Genomic DNA, 22,513 nt, shown 5'->3' with positions numbered 1-22,513 from the left:
AGACGTGGCACTGGTCAGCAGGACTTGGAAAGGACCATCGTAGCGAGGCTCCAGACTCTCTCTCTGGTGTGTCTTTACCACCACGTAGTCTCCGGGCTTCAGGTTATGCGTCCTGAGGTCTCTGTCTGGATCTGAAAAAGGAATCAGAAACACTTTTGCGGACCTTTTCCAAGGCCTGGCTCAACTGTGTGGCATATTCCACCTGGTTTCCTGCCATCAGCTATAGGGTCTGTGGGGAGTAGAGGCCTAGTCTGGGTGCAAAGCCAAAAAGTACTTCAAAGGGGAACAATCCCATCTTTCTGTTGGAGGTGGTCCTAACTGAATGGTGGGCAGCAGGAAAGCACTCGCCTGTTCTACACCCAGGAGGGACAAGGTTTCAGGTCTTTACCTGTCCAGTGAAGTGGGTTCTGCGACTGGACTCTATGGTCTCTGGAAGTCCAAACCTGCAGAAAAATCTCACTCACCAACTTCTTGGCTGCGGCTCTGGCAATAGCCTTGGTCATGGCAGAAGCTTCTGGACACCCTGGAAAGAGATCAATGCACACAGGCACGTATTCCTACGTACCACTTTTTGGTAGCTGGATAAAATCCATCTGCAGTCTCTGGAAGGGATACAGCAGCTTGGGTATCACCTTCTGTGGGGTCTTTACCACCTTACCCGGGTTGTGGCGGGCACAGACTATAAAGGCTTTCACTAGTCTAGTGACAGGGGTAGTAATTCCCGGGCAAACCACTTGCTGTTTATGAGCACTAGCATGGCCATTGTGGATATGGGTGTGTGTCCGTGGGCTACTTGACTTACTGTCGAGTGCAGAGCTCTGGGCAGGCACACCCTCTCTCCCAGCATCCAAGTCCCATAGGCATCTGGGCTCCAGCTTTCCTCCACACTTCCTTCACTTCTGATGACTCTTGGGCCACCAGGGACTGGAACACCTGTGGATCAAACTTTTAGCTCAGAACTCACCCCTGAGACTTCAGGACAGTCTCTGGGCTCCATTTGTGCAGCTACCTTCGCCAGCCTGTCAGCCACATACTTGCCCTTGACTTGTGGATTTACCAAATTGTGTGTGCTTTTACTTTTACTATCCCCACCTCTTTTGGAAGTAAGAGAGCATCCATGAGCTCTTTAACCAGCGTACCATGCTTAAAGGGGGTCCCTGCAGAGATGAGAAAATCTCCAGCCTTCCATATGGGTTCATGTTTAGACCCCAGAACTATACCTTGAGTATAGATATTTTCCCTTTTACCTTCCACCAGCTGTAGCGCTTCCCTGAGTGCCGTCACTTTACCTCCTGCGCTGACCTGTGTGGAGGGAGTGGTTCTGCTTGTACTACCTCATGTGCGCCACTGACCACTGTATATCCAGCATAGAACAGTCTGTCTTCTTCTGCAGACCTGGAGCCATCTATGAGAAAAAACTCAACATCTGGGTTAATCACCCTTCTCCCCCCCCCCCCCTTCTGAATCCTGGAAGACTGGCGACAGAATGAAGGATTCAGAGCTGTGCCTCTAGCCTTTGCTCAGATGCTTGGGCTGTACATGGGTGAGGACACTGTGCAAGGTATGTGGGGTTTGCACTGTAACTGAGTGATCTAGGGTCTTGGATCAACTCACTGGCCTTGCTGAGCAGATTGCTGGCGGCAGCTACTGACACATGAGGGGCTCCCCTCACAACTGAGTCTAACCGGGCCTAATAGTGGGCCACTGAGGAGGCCACCATGTTCTTGGGCTAAGACACCTGTGGCATGGACTGGATACTCAGAGCAAAATAAAATAAAATGTCTGGTTCAGTGGGGTGTGCCTAGGGAAGGGGCAGACAGGATTTGCCACCTTAAGGCTCTGGAATACATCAATTGCCTCCTGACTAAGGGCAAATGGGGAAGAGGCAATTCAGTTTATCAAGGGGAAACATCAGGTTGGAGGCAGCAGACCTTATCCCAGGCCTGCAGGAGCTGGCCAGTCCTAGAAACATGTGAAGAGGCTTAAGGCCTCAGGACAGGGGCATATTCTGGACTGCCAGCTTTCTTTCCTCTGTCAGGTATCTGCCTGTGGCTGAGAAGCAGTGGCCTAGGAAGACCACCTTCTCCTGGCGGTACTGGAGTTTGTCTCTGGAAACTTTGCAACCCTTCTGGAACAGAAAACACACAAGGTCAATAAATTCATCCTGGCAAACAAAAAACAGTAGGTCCTCCGCATACTGAAAAAGAGAAAATCCAGTAAGGGGCTAGTCTGCCAGTCTACTCCCTATAGGGCCATGGGGCATTGGCGTGGGGAGTTTTACCCCCCTTGAGGGAGTCTGCATCAGGTATACTGGAATACTGAACTGGTAAAGGCAAATAGGTACTGACAATCTTCATGTAGGGGCACAGAAAGGAAAACATTTGCCAAATCAATAACAGTGAATAATTTGTCACTCCCGGGGACTGCTGCCAGTGTGGGGCACTCATTGGCAGCTTGGAGATCATGGACTATCCTACATGTATCCGGCTGTTCTTTCTGGGTCTTTTTCTTGACTGTGAATGGGTTAAAATCATCACTGGGCTAGCAGGGGAGGGTTCGACAATGAGAGAAGCTGTCTGGGGGGATGTACTTGCTGACGTCCTCGTTAGTTACTGCCCCCCTATTAGAATATGGCCACTCACTTTAGTCACCTCAGTAATGTCTCCTCCCAGCAAGTGGAAGCACGCCCCCTTGAGCTGGGCTCGTCCGGAATCGAAACTTTTGTCAGTCATACTTTTGAGTGGTCTGTGAAACTACCAACACTGATCTCCGTTTCCCTCTGTCTTTCAGTCACAGTCTTATCAGTCTGGTAGAGATGTCTCTAGTCCGTTAACACCTTTGGTAAGAACCCATTACAAAACAGATGTACACTACACTCTCAGGTCTCCATTACCGTTTGCGTCTCCACTTTATCTCATCCAGACATATAGGATTGCCTTAACCATCTATAAACTTCTAGCCAGACTCCAATGTCTCAGCAAAATACACTTATGTTGGTTTTTTAGTCATAAAAGGAATAAAAGTCAGTCATAGGCTCTGTAATACAGTTGCAGGGCTCGTTCTTGCTTAGTCTGTTTGTGGGGAACACAGGAGGACTTCACATCATACTGTATTCTTGTATCACAAGCAAGTTCCCTCTGTCGCCCCCCCCCCTTTTTGTAAACTTGCACTTGCAAAGTCACTGTCTGTTCTCTCCTAAGCACAGCACAGATCGCTTCAAGGCCAGTTCTCAGACATAGATTGCAAGCAGCTATGGAGAAATTTAGCCATCAAGGAATAAAATCTCTTTTTCTCTCAAATTCTCTCCACATCAAAATCTCTGAAATGTTCGCCTGTCTCTTTCTCAATGGGCACTCTATAGGATTCCTGTCACTCTGTCCTGGTGTCCGTCTGTCAAAGCCAGAGGCTCTAAGTGTCTATTTGCAAATCTGATCAAGTTTTTTTTTTTTTCCTTTTTTTTTCTCTCACTTGTACATTCATCAGATCCTTTAACACATCCCAAAACTTTCAAACCTTCTACTACTATTCAGCACAATGCTACCAGCCCTTCTGTTCCATCATATCGACTTGCACTTTTCCATCAGTCCTACTTAACTCAACAACCTTCTGTCTACTTACATCTTTCCCTTATCTGCACTGAACTATTGCTAGCGCACTAGTGGTTCCCTCCATGAGAACGTTCTTTTAATTCTAATTCTTCTAATTCTTATCATGACTCTGCCCATTCCGGGTTTTGTAAACCACACACTCTACAGGTCCACCCTTCCGGACCGGGTTGGCCGCCATTATAGGGCTGTGGCTGGGCTCATGGCACTGTCGCCATTTTGGTTCCGCATTTTACATCTCTATCAGAAAGCTTCACATATCCATATAGCACTTCTACTTTTGTTGAACCACCATCTCCCTGCACTTCTAACCATCCTTCATCTTGCAATGCTCTGGCCACTCTGTAGTGAGCCTGAGCGGCTTCCAATATGCCCTTATCTTCTAACTCACCTCTACTTGTGGTCAGAATTTGTTTCCACACTGTCCCTTTGAGGGCATATCAACATACTTGTACAACCTCACACAATTATTAACATACTTTTTTCCTTCCCGTCTTTCAACAAGCCTGACTGCAGTCTCTGCCCCCTCTGGGAGTGTGTGCACTTTCTTAAACACACCCAACATCATGTTCCAAACAAGGTACACGTCGGTGTAGGTACTCACTCGACGCAGGGGCCCCGGCTCACCGTTGTGTGTCAGCAAAATAACAAAATCCCTACACTAAAAAGAACCCTGATAACACACCCGTTAGGGCCACTCCCAAAAGCTGTGCTTCCCTCGGTACCTTAGCCAGCAGGTCTCCTAATGAGCCAATGCTATTTTCCCAGTCTCTAACCTAGACCACCTTAATTCCCTTCCCCTTCCCTCCCCCCGTATAAAATAATAAAAACAATCCCGGACACGTATTTTGTAACTAATACCCAGTGTCCCCAGAACAGAGGATGTCAATCTGTACTATTCTTAGTCTGCAAACTTCCTCCCCAGCTTCTACATAAGGGGGGGCAGAGACGCTATATGTCACAATGAAACCTTTTTACTTTCACTTTTCTCCCAGAGGTCTGACTCAGTGCCTGAGAGAATGAGGCGTGGTGAATTCCAGTGACACACCGTAGGGAAGTGTCACTATACATACATCAGTTCTGAACCACCCCAGCGATCACCGTAAAGAAAATGAGTCTCATCACTCAGACAATTAGCCCTTAGACCCGAAGAGTATCAGAAGCTACTAACTTATTCCACAACAATGATCACAGGGAAGTCCAACACATATAGAATATGTATTAACTTACCGTGACTGAGTGAGGCCGCGGTCCTCTATTGGTGTGGACAAGCGTTTGTCCTCCGTCCTCTGGCTCGGGTCCTCGGGTGTACGGTACAGCGGGGATGGTCCCTGTTCGGACGCCAGTTATCGGGGCAGTGCAAGACCGCCTATACACTCTTCTTTCAGACACTCCAAATTATTTGAGTATGCGTGCACGTTTTTAGTAAGAGAAGACAGACTCAGATTCTGTTTAGTCTTAGCCCATACACTTTACTCGCCATTCAGAAAAGAGAACTGAACTGTCCTTTATTTCCTGATACACAACTTTTTATATTCATACAAAAAGGCATGGTTACATACATTAGAATCATTACAATTGGTGATAGCTGAGCATATATGTATGGCCCCCGACCCCTGCTGATTGGTCCTCAAAACTAAGCCTTGGTTGCTATGACAGGGGAATTTCCAGTAACCGTTGTCTACAGTAAATCGACCGCTAGTCTGGATGCTGATGCTATTCTTAACAAACATCTGCTTTTTGATCATAAGACTTGAGTTTTGCTGACAGTTGCATGTCTGGTAAAAACTGGTTTAAGGGAAAAGCTCTGTATTTCATAACAGACAGAGTACAAAAATATAGGGCAAAGGGCACATGTTTACAATCATAAAGCATATAATTATTATGGACACATAATCATTACTTTGACCCTCACAAAATCTGCCATATGCGCCAGAGTCCCAACGCGCAAGAATTCACTCCCCTCACTGGCCTGACTGTCCATTTCCTCCTCCTCCAACTCCTCCAACTCCTCTTCTTCTGCCCATACACGCTGAACAGTGAAGGACTGAACAATGGTCCCCTCTTGTGTCTCGCCAACATTCTCCTCCTCTTCCTCCTCATCCTCCTCCACCTCCTCCGATATGTGCTGAGAAACAGACCTAAGGGTGCTTTGGCTATCAACAAGGGAATCTTCTTCCCCCGTCTCTTGTGATGAGCGCAAAGCTTCCGACTTCATGCTGACCAGAGAGTTTTCAACAGGCCAAGCAGCGGGATGGTGAGGCTGATGATGGCGGCATCGCCACTGACCATCTGTGTTGACTCCTCAAAGTTACTCAGCACCTAACAGATATCAGACATCCACGTCCACTCCTCATTGGAGACTTTAGGAAGCTGACTGACCTGACTACCAGTTCTGGTGGAAGTTGACATCTGGCAGTCTATAATCACTCTGCGCTGATCGTAAACTCTGGATAACATGGTTAATGTTGAATTCCACCTCGTGGGCACGTCGCACAACAGTCGGTGATCGGGCAGTTGGAGGCGGCGCTGTGCTGCCCTGAGAGTGCCAGCATCTGTGCTGGACTTCCTGAAATGCGCACAGATGCGGCGCACCTTCGTGAGCAAATCAGACAGATTGGGGTATGTCTTGAGGAAACGCTGAGATTTAACACATGGGCCAGGCATGGCACATGTGTCAGTCTGCCGAGTTGTAGAGCCGCCACCAGGTTACGGCCGTTGTCACACACTTACCATGCCTGGCTTCAGGTTCAGCGGTGCCAGCCACAGATCAGTCTGCGCCTTGATGCGCTGTAATAGCTCTTGGGCGGTGTGCCTTTTATCGCGTAGGCTCAACAGTTTGAGCACCGCCTGCTGTCGCTTAGCGATGGCACTGCTGCTGTGCCTAAAGCTACCGACTGATGGCGCCATGCCCACGGATGGTAATTCGGAGGAGGAGGTGGAGGAGGGGTGGGAGGAGAAGGAGGCATAGTAGGCCTTTGAGACCTGGACCGAGGTATGCCCCGCAATCCTCGGCGTCGGCAGTATATGACCAGCCCAGGGTCAGACTCGGTCCCAGTCTCCACCAAGTTAACCCAATGTGCCATCAGCGAAACATAGTGGCCCTGCCCGGCAGCACTCGTCCACGTGTCCATGGTCAGGTGGACCTTGTCAAAACGGCATTGGTCAGGGCACGGATGATGTTGTCTGACACGTGCTTGTGCAGGGCTGGGACAGCACATCGGGAAAAGTAGTGGCGGCTGGGGACCGAACACCGAGGGGCGGCCGCCGCCATGAGGTTTCGAAAGGCCTCAGTCTCTACCAGCCTATAGGGCAGCATCTCCAGGCTAAGCAGTTTGGAGATGTGGACTTTGAGGGCTTGAGCGTGTGGGTGGGTTGCACTATACTTCCTTTTGCGCTCCAGCGTCTGGAGTATGGAGAGCTGAACGCTGGTGGATGCTGTGGAGGTTCGTGGAGGCGAAGATGGGGTTTTCGCACGGGAGGTGTTTGGGCCGGGGTCCTGGCAGGGGGCTGACTAGCAGATGACACAGGGGAAGGAGCAGTGGTGTGCCCGGCCGGAGGTGAACGGGCTTGGTGCCATTGAGTTGGGTGTTTAGCATTCATATTCCTTGCGGTGGTAGTTAAGCTAGTAGTGGTGGAACCCCTGCTGATCCTGGTTTGGCAAAGGTTGCACATCACAGTCCGTCGGTCATCCTGTGTTTCTTTAAAGAACCTCCAGACTTCTGAAAATCTAGCCCTCGCCACGGGAGCTTGACTATGTGAAACATTTGGCGCTGATGCACGAGCTCTGGCCCTGCCTCTCCGTCTGTCCCCACCACTGCCTTTTCCAACCTGTTCTGGTATAGGACTCTCCTCTGTCTCAGAAGCACTGTGTTCACCCGGCCTATCAACCCAACTTGGGTCTTTCACCTCATCATCCTCCGATCCCTCAGTCTGCGCCCCCCTCGGACTTCCTGCCCTGACAACAACTTCACCACTGTCTGACAACCGTGTCTCCTCATCGTCCGACACCTCTTTACACACTTCTTCCACTACGTCAATAATGTCATCATCACCCACAGACTGCGACCGGTGGAAAACCTGGGCATCAGAAAATAGCTCAGCAGCAACCGGACAAGTAGTTTGTGACTGTGGGAAGGGTCCAGAAAACAGTTTCTCAGAGTATGCCGGTTTAAATGCAAAATTTTCCTGGGAGTGGGCAGACTGGGGGGAAGGAGGCTGAGGTGGAGGAGCTGGAGGAGTGCTGATTTCGGTGACATGGGTGGACTGCGTGGAAGACTGACTGGTGGACAAATGGCTAGAAGCATTGTCTGCAATCCGCGACATCACCTCTTCGCACTGTTCTGGCCTCAACAGTGCTCTACCACGAGTCCCAGTAACTTGAGACATGATGAACCTAGGGAGTGTAGCTCTGCGGCTTTCCCCTGCTCCCTCATGAGCAGGTGGTGTCTCACCCCGCCCAGGACCACGGCCTCTGACCCCTGCAGTATTTGGACGCCCACATCCACGCCCTCGTCCTCTACCCCTTGCCCTCGGGTTAAACATTTTCAAAATTAAAGTTTAAATGATGCTATCCTATTGCTATGGCTAGTTTTTAACCTACACTGACAGCACACAACTGGATTTTGTGCTGTGCCTGATGACTTTGAGTTATAAAAAGAAATAAACGTAAAAAAAAATAAATCAGAAGACTGTGCCTAATTCAAATCAAACCCCTAATAAATTTTCCCACTTTGGTGTTTGAGGTGGATATGTGTGTCACTAAGAGCTAAACACAACGGTCTCAAGTCTCCCTGCAAATTCCTCACAATATGGTACTAGCTGCACTACTAATGGCAGCAAGCCCAGCCACAAGCAAACAAAAAAAAAGTAAATATATAATGTTATTGTAGCACTAAGAAGGGCTGTTGGGTTCTTGTAGAATCACTCCTGCCTAACACTATTCTAATAGAACACCCTAACGCTTTCCCTGCAGCAGCAGCAGCTCTCTCCCTAGCAGCATCCAGACACAGAATGATCCGAGCAGCGCGGGCAGCGGCTAGTCTATCCCAGGGTCACCTGATCAGGCCAGCCAACCACTGCTATCGACGTGTAAGGGTACCACGTCATGCTGGGTGGAGTGCAGAGTCTCCTGGCTTGTGATTGGCTCTGTTTCAGGCCGCCAAAAATCACAATGGCGGGAGATGCCATTTTCTCAAGCCGGCGAAATACTCATCAGAGCAATGAGCAGTTTCGAGTACGCTAATGCTCGAACGAGCATTAAGCTCGGACGAGTATGTTCACTCATCTCTACAGACGAGTCATTATAGAGGCGTGAATAGAATACTGCAATGGTATTGGCCATAATGAATTCACCAGCACATTCTGTAAGAAATTCTCCCAAACGGTTAATGAATTGTGCACTGTCTTCCCGACCTTGTTCACAGACATGTTTATACTAATTTCCCTGAGAAGAAAAAGATAAGCTGGCTCCAGAACCAAGATATAGAACTAAAGATGAAGGACAGACTGGATTCTCATTAAATGTCAAAGGGAATTAGCTGACAGGCGAGCAAACAGGTTACATAAAATGAAGTTTGAATCATGACGTTAACTGGACAGTGCTTGACCCCCGGCGTGACCCTTGGCTAATACTTAAAATGGCGGACAGTCCCTTGTTCTGGGATTTCTTAAGTCAAGATGGCGTCCAAAACCAGTGTGATCTCCTTAACAGAGGGGACAGCAATACAACAGGATTAGGGATCTCTCATTTCTATTTCCTGCCACCAACTCCTCCCATGTGGTCGGCAGCTACTGGGACACATGTGTGTAAGTGTATAAATGTATATATCAGTGCATATATGAGCGTATAAGTGCATAAATGTGTGTATGAAGCTAAAAGTGTATAAATTCTATGAGGCTAAGAGTGTATGAAAAAAAAAAAAATATATATATATATATATATATTGTTCCTGAGGGGGTAGGAGGGCCCCATTCTAAAGTCTTCTATGGGGCCCTGTCTCTCCTAGTTACGCCCCTGAGACCGTGTTTTGATAAATCTGCCGAACCCTGCGCACTCCACAGGAAGATTGCACATGGTACAGACTGCACTAATTTAGATAAATCTGAGCCAATTCGGGTTCAAAAAACCTCTTTTCGAGTGGCGACGACTTAAGTGTTTTAAGTTACTTTTATTGTTCTTCTAACACTCACATCCATATGTAAAATTGAAATATTATTGTGTCTTTTTATCATGGAAATATCAATCAAAATGAAATAGTATAAACTGAAAAATTAGTCATTTAGAATAATGGAGAAATCAAACTTCCTGAATGAAAACAGCAAATTATTCTATGGAAAGAAAAAAGTTCTGATGGGAATTGATTATGACTAGAGATGAGCAAACATACTCGTCCGAGCTTGATGCTCGTTCAAGCATTAGCGTACTCGAAACTGCTCGTTGTTCGGACGAATACTTTGCCCGCTCAAGAAAATGGCATCTCCCGCCGTTTTGCTTTTTGGCGGCCAGAAACAGAGCCAATCACAAGCCAGGAGACTCTGCACTCCACCCAGCATGACGTGGTACCCTTACACGTCGATAGCAGTGGTTGGCTGGCCAGATCAGGTGACCCTGGAATAGACTAGCCCCTGCCCGCGCTGCTCGGATCATTCTGTGTCTGGATGCCGCTAGGGAGAGAGCTGCTGCTGGTCAGGGAAAGCGTTAGGGTGTTATATTAGAATAGTGTTAGGCAGGAGTGATTCTCCAAGAACCCAACAGCCCTTCTTAGGGCTACAATAACGTTATACATTTTTTTTTGTTTGCTTGTGGCTGGGCTTGCTGGCACTAGTAGTGCAGCTAGTACCATATTGTGAGGAATTTGCAGGGGGACTTGCTACCGTTGTGTTTAGCTCTTAGTGACACACATATCCACCTCAAACACCAAAGTGGGACAATTTATTAGGGGTTTGATTAGAATTAGGCAGAGTCTGCTGATTTATTTATTTTTTTACCTTTATTTCATTTTATAGCTCAAACTCATCTTGCAAAGCAGTGTGCTTTCAGTGTAGGCTACAATATAGCCATAGGAGAACCCCAATGGCTTACTTAGGCCTTCAATAGCGTTATATTTTCCTTTTTTTTGTTTGCTTGTGGCTGGGCTTGCTGGCATTAGTAGTGCAGCTAGTACCATATTGTGAGGAATTTGCTGGGAGACCTGCGACCGTTGTGTTTAGCTCTTAGTGACACACATATCCACCTCAAACACCGAAGTGGGACAATTTATTAGGGGTTTGATTAGAATTAGGCAGAGCCTGCTGATTTATTTTTTTTATACCTTTATTTCATTTTATAGCTCAAAGTCATCAGGCACAGCACAAAATCTAGTTGTGTGCTGTCAGTGTAGGTTAGAAACTAGCCATAGCAATAGGATAGCATCGTTTTGTTAAAAAAAATAAAAATAAAAATAAACACAAAAAAAAAAAAAAAATTAAAAATTTACACTTTAATTTGGAAAATGTTTAACCCGAGGGCTAGGGGTATAGGACAAGGGCGTGGACGTGGGCGTCCAAATACTGCAGGGGTCAGAGGCCGTGGTCCTGGGCGGGGTGAGACACCACCTGCTGATGAGGGAGCAGGGGAACGCCGCAGAGCTACACTCCCTAGGTTCATCATGTCTCAAGTTACTGGGACTCGTGGTAGAGCACTGTTGAGGCCAGAACAGTAAGAAGAGGTGATGTCGTGGATTGCCGACAATGCTTCTAGCCATTTGTCCACCAGTTAGTCTTCCACGCAGTCCACCCATGTCACCGAAATCAGCACTCCTCCAGCTCCTCCACCTCAGCCTCCTTCCCCCCAGTCTGCCCCCTCCCAGCAAAATTTGGCATTTGAACCGGCATAATCTGAGGAACTGTTTTCTGGACCCTTCCCACAGTCACAAACCAATTGTCCGGTTGCTGCTGAGCAATTTTCCGATGCCCAGGTTTTCCACCAGTCGCAGTCTGTGGGTGATGATGACATTATTGACGTAGTGGAAGAAGTGTGTAAAGAGGTGTCGGACGATGAGGAGACACGGTTGTCAGACAGTGGTGAAGTTGTTGTCAGGGCAGGAAGTCCGAGGGGGGAGCAGACTGAGGGATCGGAGGATGATGAGGTGACAGACCCAAGCTGGGTTGATAGGCCGGGTGAACACAGTGCTTCTCAGACGGAGGCGAGTCCTATAGCAGAACAGGTTGGAAGAGGCAGTGGTGGGGCCAGACGGAGAGGCAGGGCCAGAGCTGGTGCATCAGCGCCAAATGTTGCCGTAGTCAAGCTCCCGTGGCTAGGGCTAGATTTTCAGAAGTCTGGAGGTTCTTTAAAGAAACACCGGATGACCGACGGACTGTGGTGTGCAACCTTTGCCAAACCAGGATCAGCAGGGGTTCCACCACTACTAGCTTAACTACCACCAGTATGCGCAGGCATATGAATGCTAAACACCCCACTCAATGGCACCAAGCCCGTTCACTTCCGGCCGGGCACACCACTGCTCCTTCCCCTGTGTCATCTGCTAGTCAGCCCCCTGCCCAGGACCACGGCCCAAACACCTCCCGTGCGAAAACCCCAGTTTCGCTTCCACGATCCTCCACAGCATCCACCAGCGTTCAGCTCTCCATACCCCAGACGCTGGAGCGCAAAAGGAAGTATAGCGCAACCCACCCACACGCCCAAGCCCTCAAAGTCCACATCTCCAAATTGCTTAGCCTGGAGATTCTGCCCTATAGGCTGGTAGAGAACGAGGCCTTTCGAAACCTCATGGCGGCGGCTGCCGGTATTTGGTCCCCAGCTGCCACTACTTTTCCCGATGTGCCGACCCAGCCCTGCACAAGCACGTGTCAGAGAACATCATCCATGCCCTGACCAACGCCGTTTCTGACAAGGTCCACCTGATCACGGACACGTGGACGAGTGCTGCCGGGCAGGGCCACTATATATCGCTGACGGCACATTGGGTTAACTTGGTGGAGGCTGGGACCGAGTCTGACCCTGGGGCTGCTCATATACTGCCGACGCCGAAGATTGCGGGGCCTACCTCGGTCCAGGTCTCAAAGGCCTACTATGCCTCCTCCTCCTCCCACCCCTCCTCCACCTCCTCCGAATTACCATCCGTGGGCATGGCGCCATCAGTCGGTAGCTCTAGGCACAGCAGCAGTGCCATCGCTAAGCGACAGCAGGCGGTGCTCAAACTGCTGAGCCTAGGCGATAAAAGGCACACCGCCCAAGAGCTATTACAGGGCATCATGGCGCAGACTTATCTGTGGCTGGCACCGCTGAACCTGAAGCCAGGCATGGTTGTGTTTGACAGCGCCTGTAACCTGGTGGCGGCTCTGCAACTCGGCAGACTGACACATGTGCCATGCCTGGCCCATGTGTTAAATCTCATAGTTCAGCGTTTCCTCAAGACATACCCCAATCTGTCTGATTTGCTCACGAAGGTGCGCCGCATCTGTGCGCATTTCAGGAAGTCCAGCACAGATGCTGCCACTCTCAGGGCAGCGCAGCGCCGCCTCCAACTGCCCGACTGTTGTGTGACGTGCCCACGAGGTGGAATTCAACATTAACCATGTTATCCAGAGTTTACCAGCAGCGCAGAGCGATTGTAGACTGCCAGATGTCAACTTCCACCAGAACTGGTAGTCAGGTCAGTCAGCTTCCTCAAGTCTACAATGAGGAGTGGACGTGGATGTCTGATATCTGTCAGGTGCTGAGTAACTTTGAGGAGTCAACACAGATGGTCAGTGGCGATGCCGCCATCATCAGCCTCACCATCCCGCTGCTTGGCCTGTTTAAAAACTCTCTGGTCAGCATGAAGTCGGAAGCTTTGCGCTCGTCACAAGAGACGGGGGAAGAAGATTCCCTTGTTGATAGCCAAAGCACCCTTAGGTCTGTTTCTCAGCGCATATCGGAGGAGGTGGAGGAGGATGAGGAGGAAGAGGAGGAGAATGTTGGCGAGACAGAAGAGGGGACCATTGTTCAGTCCTTCACTGTTCAGCGTGTATGGGCAGAAGAAGAGTAGTTGGAGGAGTTAGAGGAGGAGGAAATGGGCAGTCAGGCCAGTGAGGGGAGTGAATTCTTGCGCGTTGGGACTCTGGCGCATATGGCAGATTTCATGCTAGGCTGCCTATCCCGTGACCCTCGCGTTCAAAGAATTTATTCCAGCACCGATTACTGGGTATTCACTCTCCTGGACCCACGGTACAAGCAAAATCTTTCCACTATCATCCCTGGAGAGGAAAGGAGTGTGAGAATGCATGAATACCAGCAGGCCCTGGTGCACAAGCTGAAACAGTATTTCCCTTCTGACAGCGCTAGCGGCAGAGGGCATACTTCTGCGGGACAAGTAGCGAGGGAGAGTAGGCGAGCAGGCAGCCTTTCCAGCACTGGCAGGGGTACGCTTTACAAGGCCTTTGCCAGCTTTATGTCACCCCAGCAAGACACTGTCACCTGTCCCCAGTCTCGGCAGAGTAGGGCTGATCTTTACAGAAATATGGTGAGGGAATACGTAGCTAACCATACCATCGTCCTAAATGATCACACAGCTCCCTACAACTACTGGGTTTCAAAGCTGGACATGTGGCACGAACTGGCGCTGTACGCCTTGGGGGTTCTTGCCTGTCCTGCCGCTAGCATGTTGTCCGAGAGGGTTTTCAGTGCAGCTGGTGGCATCATCACCGATAAGCGTACACGCCTGTCGACTGACAGCGCTGACAGGCTGACGCTTATCAAGATGAATAAAGCCTGGATTTCTCCGCATTTTCATTCTCCACCAGGTGAAAGAAGCTCAACCTGAATAATGCACTCCTCCTCCTCATTGTCCTCCTTCTCCTCCTCTTTGTACACTAAAGCATAGGAAACTGGCTATTTTTTGCCAGGGCCAAATGGCTCTAGCTATAGTACTCTATGTATTTAATTTTTCTGGAGGGCCACCTACCCGGTCCTCTGTTTTAAGCAATTTTTGGGAGTGCCACATGCATGCACTCAATCTATTTAATTTTTCTGGAGGACCACCTACCTGCTCCTCTGGTTTGAAAACTTTTTTGGACTGCCACATACAGGCACTCAATTTATTTAATTTTTCTGGAGGACCACCTACCTGCTCCTCTGGTTTGAAAACATTTTTGGACTGCCACATACAGGCACTATCCAAATTAAATTGTCTCCATAGCAGCCTCCACATGTCGTCTTTTTAGCTGTCTCCACACGTTGTCTCCATTGCTACCTCCACACGTCATCGCCATAGCTGCCTCCAAAAGTCGTCCATATAGCTGTCTCCATACATTGTCTCTTTATCAAACGAACTGTGTCAGGCAGAATTTTGGGTTGTTTTCATGGATTCCACATCAAACTTCTTAACTTTGTCGCCACCCTGCTGTGTAATCCACAAAATATACTGGCAAACTTTTATAATTTACTAATATTATTTCAGCGCTTTCTGTGCATCTGTTTACATTCCCCTCACCCGCCATATCCCAAACTTATAAGAATGCTACTTCACTTGATCTTATACAAAAGGTTCTTAGAAGTGCTGTTTGGGGAGTAGCCTAGAGACAGGGGCTTGGATTGGCGAAAGCTCGCCTGGCAGCGGAGCGCCAGCTCCATCCCAAGATCCAACTAACATAATTTTAACTGCAGCACCTTTAATCTACTACTAGTTCACTGCCTCCATACATCGTCCCCTTATCAAACGAGCTGTGTCGGGCAGAATTTTGGTTTTTTTTTATGGCTTCTACATCAAACTTGTTAACTTTGTTGCCACCCTGCTGTGTAATCCACAAAATATACTGGCAAACTTTTATCATTTACCGATATTATTTCAGCGCTTCTTGCGCATCTGTTTACATTCCCCTCAACTGCCATATCCTAAACTTATAAGAACGCTACTACACTTGATCTTATACAAAAGGTTCTTAGAAGTGCTGTTTGGGGAGTAGCCTAGAGACAGGGGCTTGGATTGGCGAAAGCTCGCCTGGCAGCGGAGCGCCAGCTCCATCTCAAGATCCAACTAACATAGTTTTAACTGCAGCACCTTTAATCTACTACTAGTTCACTGCCTCCATACATTGTCCCCTTATCAAACGAGCTGTATCAGGCAGAATTTTCAGGTGTTTCACTAGATACATAGTGGAACTCAGCCCATCTGTCGCCGCCATGCTGGAGACCTGAAGTTGCAATCATAGCAGCGCAATATGGATGCCCCATACTGTCGCTCTTAATCATGGAACCATTTCCGTAAAAACAATTAAAAATAGAACCACTATGCTATTCCATTATTCCTAGGTGAAATATTCAAACGACCCGGTCTGCTTTGAAAATTATAATTTTTTCAAAGTAAACGCTTCTCGCCCCCAGGCCCATTTTGGGTGGGGAGGAGCCGAGAGACAGGGGCTTGGACAGGCGAAATCTCGCCTGGCAGTGGACCGCCAGCTCCATCCCAAGATTAGGCAGCCTCAGAGGCATCCATGCATGCTGCCCCTGCTGTTTCCTGTCCATTTTGCCTCCACAATCCTCCACAGCGTCCACCAATGTCTCATTTCAACTCTCTATTCCCCAGACGCTGGAGCATGAGAGGATATGCAGCACATCATCCCCTTATCAAACGACCTGTGTCAGGCAGAATTTTCAGGTGTTTCACCAGATACATAGTGGAACTCGGCCCATCTGTCGCCGCCATGCTGGAGACCTGAAGTTGCAATCATAGCAGCGCAATATGAATGCCCCATACTGTCGCTCTTAATCATGGAAGTCATCTCCATGGCTGCCTCCACATGTCGTCACCTTATCAAAAGAGCTGTGTCAGGCGCATTTTTCGGGTGTTTCACCAGATACGTTATGGAACTTGGTCACTATGTCGCCACCATGCTGTGTTATCGACTAAATATACCGTCAACCTTTTGTTCACATAGGAAATCATTTCACCTCCTTTGGTGAAACCTGAGTCCATTTAGGGTATGTCGCCATGACACTCTCTAGCCTGCCACTGCTGCCGCTGCCTCTGCCTGCCGTCCCTTATAGTGTCAGGGTCAATTATTGGATGTTTTAGATGCTATCTAGCCTCATTCGGTCACTCTGTCATGGCCATGCTGTTGCCCATAATTTTGGCATAATGGTGCGACTAAGCAGCCTCAGAGGCATCCATGCATGCTGCCCCTGCTGTTTCCTGTCCATTTCCGTGGTGTTTCCATCCTTTTCTGAGGTTCCCAGGTGTTTGGCCAAGCTTCCCTGTGCAGACCTTTGGTCCCCTTGAAAAATGCTCGAGTCTCCCATTGACTTCAATGGGGCTCGTTATTCGAGACGAGCACTCGAGCATCGGGAAAAGTTTGTCTCGAATAACGAGTACCCGAGCATTTTAGTGCTCGCTCATCTCTACTAGAGACGTCTCCCAGTGATGATTTTATGAATTTATAACTGAGCAATGTCTTTCTCTAATAGTCTATGGGGCCCGGGGATCAGTTTCACTTCTTTGTCCTCCTAGAATACTGCAGGAATCCCAAACTTTCAATAAACCAACTTCCCTAATGAATAGCAGGACGCGTCTTAAGCCGAAGAAAAAAGAACAGTTTTGAAAACTGTTCCTAGATTCCCTACCTCTCACATTCTTGTGAACTGAAGGAAAAATAAACTGATAGAATGCAGTAATTTTTTTTAATTTCCGATTTTTTTTAAGTGCCTATGCAATTCTTATATTTAATGATTATTTTATTTTAGTTTCCTAATTTCCTTTAGCAATTTGTATTAGCATTTTTGCTTATCTGCTAAATAAGACACGCCCCCCCCAACCAAATACTGATATATCAAGTAAAAAGTTGTCATTTTTAAAACTATTTTTTTTTACATACTGTATATTGACCCGAGTCTCAATATTTTAAAAGAAGTCCTGGTATCAAGGTTTGCGAGGGGAGATGCCTTTTCACCAGGATGGAATTTTTAAGTAATGAATAACTAATTAATACATTTCATTTGTGACCAATTAAAATAATTATTTCTTTTGCAGAAAAAAATATTACTATTATTACTATTATTACTATATTACTAATTAAAAATGATCTTTTCTCGGAAAGTTTTTGCGTTTTTTTTTCTCCAGCGTTTACCGTGAGGGTCCAGTTATGATTCTTTTTTATTATACAGATTGTTACGGATGCAGCAATACCAAATATGCAGGTTTTTTTTTTATACTTTGTTAAGTGTTTTTATGGGAAAGTGACATTTTAGGGGCTTATATTTTAATGTATTTATTTTTTTATTTATTATAATGTGTAGTGTTCAGTGTTTTTCACTTTTTTTTTTACTTATACATACTTGAACTTGAACAAGTTCAATACAAGTTCAATACACTGCTCTACAATACTATTTTATTGTAGAGCAGTGTAATCTGTCTGGCTTGCTCGCGCATGCTCAGACAGTTTGCAGTCAGACTGACTTAAGGGGTCTGACTGCCAGGGAGACTGGGCAGCTCCAGGGCACATGCCAGTCCTCGGAGCTGCCCAGAAGTGGATCGGATCCCCTGGCAGTAAGCGGTGCGGGGGATCTGATCCATAGCGCATACACCCTTACACGCCACGGTCATGCTTGACCGCGGCGTGTAAGGGGTTAACAACCGCGATCGGAGTCGACTCCGATCGCGGGTGTTAGCGCAGGCTGTCAGCTGTGATAGACAGCTGACAGCCACTGCTTCTGGTGCCGGCTCCGTTCGTGAGCCGGTGCCAGAAGCAGGACGTTATAGTGCGTCCCTGTGCGCTTAGCATATAGCCCCGGGGACGTACTATAACGTCCTGGTAGGGGTTAAATATACCGTATATACTTGAGTCTAAGCCAATATTTACAGCACAATTTATTAATGGGGGCAAGCTGCTGGAAATTATATCGATGGGGTCACCCTGCTAGACATTATATCTATGGGGGCACCCTGCTAAACCTTATATCTATGGGGGCACCCTTCTAGACGTTATATCTATGAGGGCACCCTGCTAGATATTATATATATGGGGGCACCCTGCTAGACATCATATCTATGGGGGCACCCTTCTAGACGTTATATCTATGAGGGCACCCTGCTAGATATTATATATATGGGGGCACCCTGCTAGACATCATATATATGGGGGCACCCTGCTAGACATCATATCTATGAGGGCACCCTGCTAGATATTATATCTATGGGGGCACCCTGCTAGACATTATATCTATGGGGGCACCCTGATAGACATTATATCTATGGGGGCACCCTGCTAGACATTATATCTATGGGGGCACCCTGCTAGACATTATATCTATGGGGGCACCCTGCTGGATATTATATTAATTGTAGGGGCTGCTGTAGACATTTCATTAATGAGGGGAGACTACTGGACATTTTATTAGAGAGTAGCGGCTGCATTTCCCACCCTAGTCTTATACTTGAGTCAACATGTTTTTTCTAGTTTTGTTGTGGTAAAAAAGCTTATATGCGCATATATACGGTAAGTAAGAGGAACAAGAAAAAAATCTGTATACATGTTAATTTTGTCTGATCCTGGACACTTGCTCACCGTATCACTAAATATGAACTCTAGTTAGAGCGGGACACCCCATGCCCAAGCTAAAGTAGACGTGACAACAAGATCACTTATCATATTCTTAGGGGCTTTGATTCTTATCACATGAAAATTTTAAGTAGTGTTTTAATAACAAATGTTTTGGGTTTACTTTTTGCAATGTTGCTTCCCAATTTTACACCATTCAGATCTACACCTGCTGTGGGCCAAATGAATGCTACAATGCAGACACTTCTTCCCCCCACACTGTAGTATATGATAGCTGATTGCCCACCAAGATAAACTACGGTACTAATGGCCAAGCCTATGGAAAGGGACCCCGAAAATCACTTTAACAATACTGAGCGGACCCAGTGAGAAAATCCAAAATTATGTTCAGGGTTGAACCTGGGGAACAAACCCCATTGGCACCAATGGGAGGGGGCACAGTTAACTCTTTAAAGGCATGGCAAAGCATTTTAATTGCCAGAGCGCATTTGCAGTCAGCATTTAAATGACCTGGCAGCTGAGCTAGTGAAATTTCTAGAGTAGACATTGGTGCTGGCATCGAACGTGGGTGTAAAATTGCCTAATCCTAACCCGAATGCTAAAACAAATTTAAAGGAAGAAATTAAAAGGTATTTGCCCCTGAACTGGTCCAATCCACAGCAGAACAAGCTTTCGTTACCGAGACTCTGTACTATGCCAGGAAGACAGTAGCCAGATGCTGGATGGTTGCACATCCCCCTCTCTACTGGATCAAGGCAGTGAACAAAAGCCTCCCACTCAAAAAGTGGTTATTCATCATTCTCCCTATAATTGTACACTGTGCCTGGCTTTATTTTCTTCTCCTTTATGCGGGTTCCTGCAAAACCTCAAAACCACCATCTATGTGCTGTGCCCATTGTGTACATTGTTTCTAAAATGCCCTTTAATAAAGTTTTAGTGTTGATTTAAAAAATAAAGGTATTTGCAAACAAGACAACTGAAAACCTGATTTACTAACAGTGCACCAAATAATTGGGAAAGGTTATGGAAAATGAGTCATTTAAAAGGCTAACACCAAGCCAGAAATTTGGGATTGGCGTCCATGTTTACCCCATGCCAATAACACCTGTGATTGGTTCTGGCAGCAACTATCGCAGGTGTTACTGGTGTGGTGAGCTTGAACGACAAACTTCTGGCTTAAGTTTGGGTCAGGAACCACAACCTGCAATGTTCGACAAGGACCTGAACATTGGGGCTCATTTACTAAGGGTCCGAATCACGCACTTTCGTAGGGTGTCCCGAATATTTCGGATTTGCGATGAATTGCCCCAGGATTTTGGCGCATGGGATCGGATTTTGGCGTATCGGTGCCGGCTTTCACGCGAGGGGCGTGGCCGTCGGACAACCCGGCGGATTCGGAAAAACTGGGGAATTTAAAAAATAATTTGTGCAACATCAGCACTTACATGCACCGGGACAGAGAAGGTGAACTCCGGCGGACCTCGGTGCAGCAGCGACACCTGGTGGATATTGGGCACACGGACCTTAGTGAATCTCGGCAGACCTGAATCAGTGTTGGACAACGCGTCGCAGGATCGGGACTGGACCGGGTAAGTAAATGTGCCCCATTGTGTTTGGTTCTGCTCATTTCTACTTCTGGCCCATTGGGATTTTGATTAAATATGGTAGAAATAACAATAGAAATAGAAACTGAAATACATTTTTGTCAATTTTGTTTACATTTTTGGAATATAATTGTGGTCTTCACTAACCAAAGAGAAGGAATGTGGAAAAAATGGGATCATTTTGAAGATAAGTATTTGTAAACTTATGACTTCAGAGGAGTAAGACCCAGGAGGTGCACGTGATGGTTTATCATCTCATGGGTAATTTTATCTCATCAGGGAATGAGAGCCTCAAAACTATAAATCTTCACCCAACTCCACCCCCTTCCAGTAACCCGAGCTGAGTTACTATAGAGGTAAGACTGCCAGACATTACATTATTCCACTTGCAAATATGTTAGTAAGAAATAACTTATGATACATTAGAGGTTTGAAGGTTTAGATGTTTTATTTATATTTTTAATATTATTTACCATTGTAAGTAATCTTTATGCTCAAGATTTTCTTAAGACAGCAAAAAAAGAATTCTCCTAGGGGAATAGTCATACACTAACTATAGCAAAAATCTCTCCACTTAATGACAATAATATCAGAACGACTGAATAAAACAGATAAGAAATACAATACAATGATTCATAATCTCATACATCTCCCACCAGACTATAAATTGATCATTTTGCATGATTTTTGATATTTTGTGTAGTAGGGGGGGGTTGTTGTTACCATTTTTCTAATATATTTCATGAAAACATTCTCCTAAGCTTGTAAAGCAACAGACTGAAAAGTGCCCCTTGGTTACAGTGTTACATCTCCGTTGCCATGGTAAATCTGTCTACCGGATTGTAGACAGGTCTCCTCTCTTGTTTGTTACACAGCTGTGAGTGTTAACCCTTTCTGCTCTCTCCTTTGCCATAGTATGTTATGAGCATTATTTTCAAAGATCAATCTGAAAGCAAAGGGGTTAATCCTCACTGCCAGAGCTGTTTAACCAAACACAGGGAGATTAAATTTGAGCCCATGCAGCCTCCATAGACACAGACTGAGCTCTATGGGGGGAGGAGCTTGATTTTTTTTACAAACTAAGCAGAATTAGTTAATAAGGAATATTAGAAAAATGTTCCCCGCATCCCCTGCACACAATATAAAAATGATCTTCAATGATGGTTACACTTTAGATCTATCCTTCTTGCTTGTTACTTAAACCACTTTTCTGCCTTTCCAATATCTGGTTGATTTGGTTTGGTTTCAATCGCTTTTGATTCATCTGAACGGCGCCAGCACTCAGGACAGAATCCCATCAATCTGATTCCTGTCCAATCACTGAACCAGTCTGATTGTAAACTTATCTAACCCACATCTTTTCCGGAGCATGAAGTTGCAGTGAAAAAATGTCCCTTATTGCCACTAACTGGTAAAAATGATAATAATAATAATAATGTAACAGTAGATGATCGTAAGGACCTTAAAAAAAGTAACCGGCATTTGATTGCTATGTACTATAAAGCTTCATTCTTTCTTTTTTAATGTATAAATGATTTTTATCGTTTGACAACATATGGGATTACAAGGCATATAGACATCATCAGAGACATATGGGGCTTATTTACTAAGGGTCAAGGATCGCACTTTCGTTGGACTGTTCACGGTTTACGGGATTTGCACATGCGACAAAATGTGACAAAAATGGGGGGGGGGTTGTGCCATCGGATGATCCAACTGATTCCAACTGAGAGCAGGATTTAAGATTCAAATTGTGTCGCAAGACAATGC

The sequence above is a fragment of the Engystomops pustulosus genome, chromosome 8 (genome assembly GCF_040894005.1).
Source record: "Engystomops pustulosus chromosome 8, aEngPut4.maternal, whole genome shotgun sequence".
NCBI classification, from domain to species: Eukaryota; Metazoa; Chordata; class Amphibia; order Anura; family Leptodactylidae; genus Engystomops; species Engystomops pustulosus.
This window is presented reverse-complemented; position numbering follows the sequence as displayed.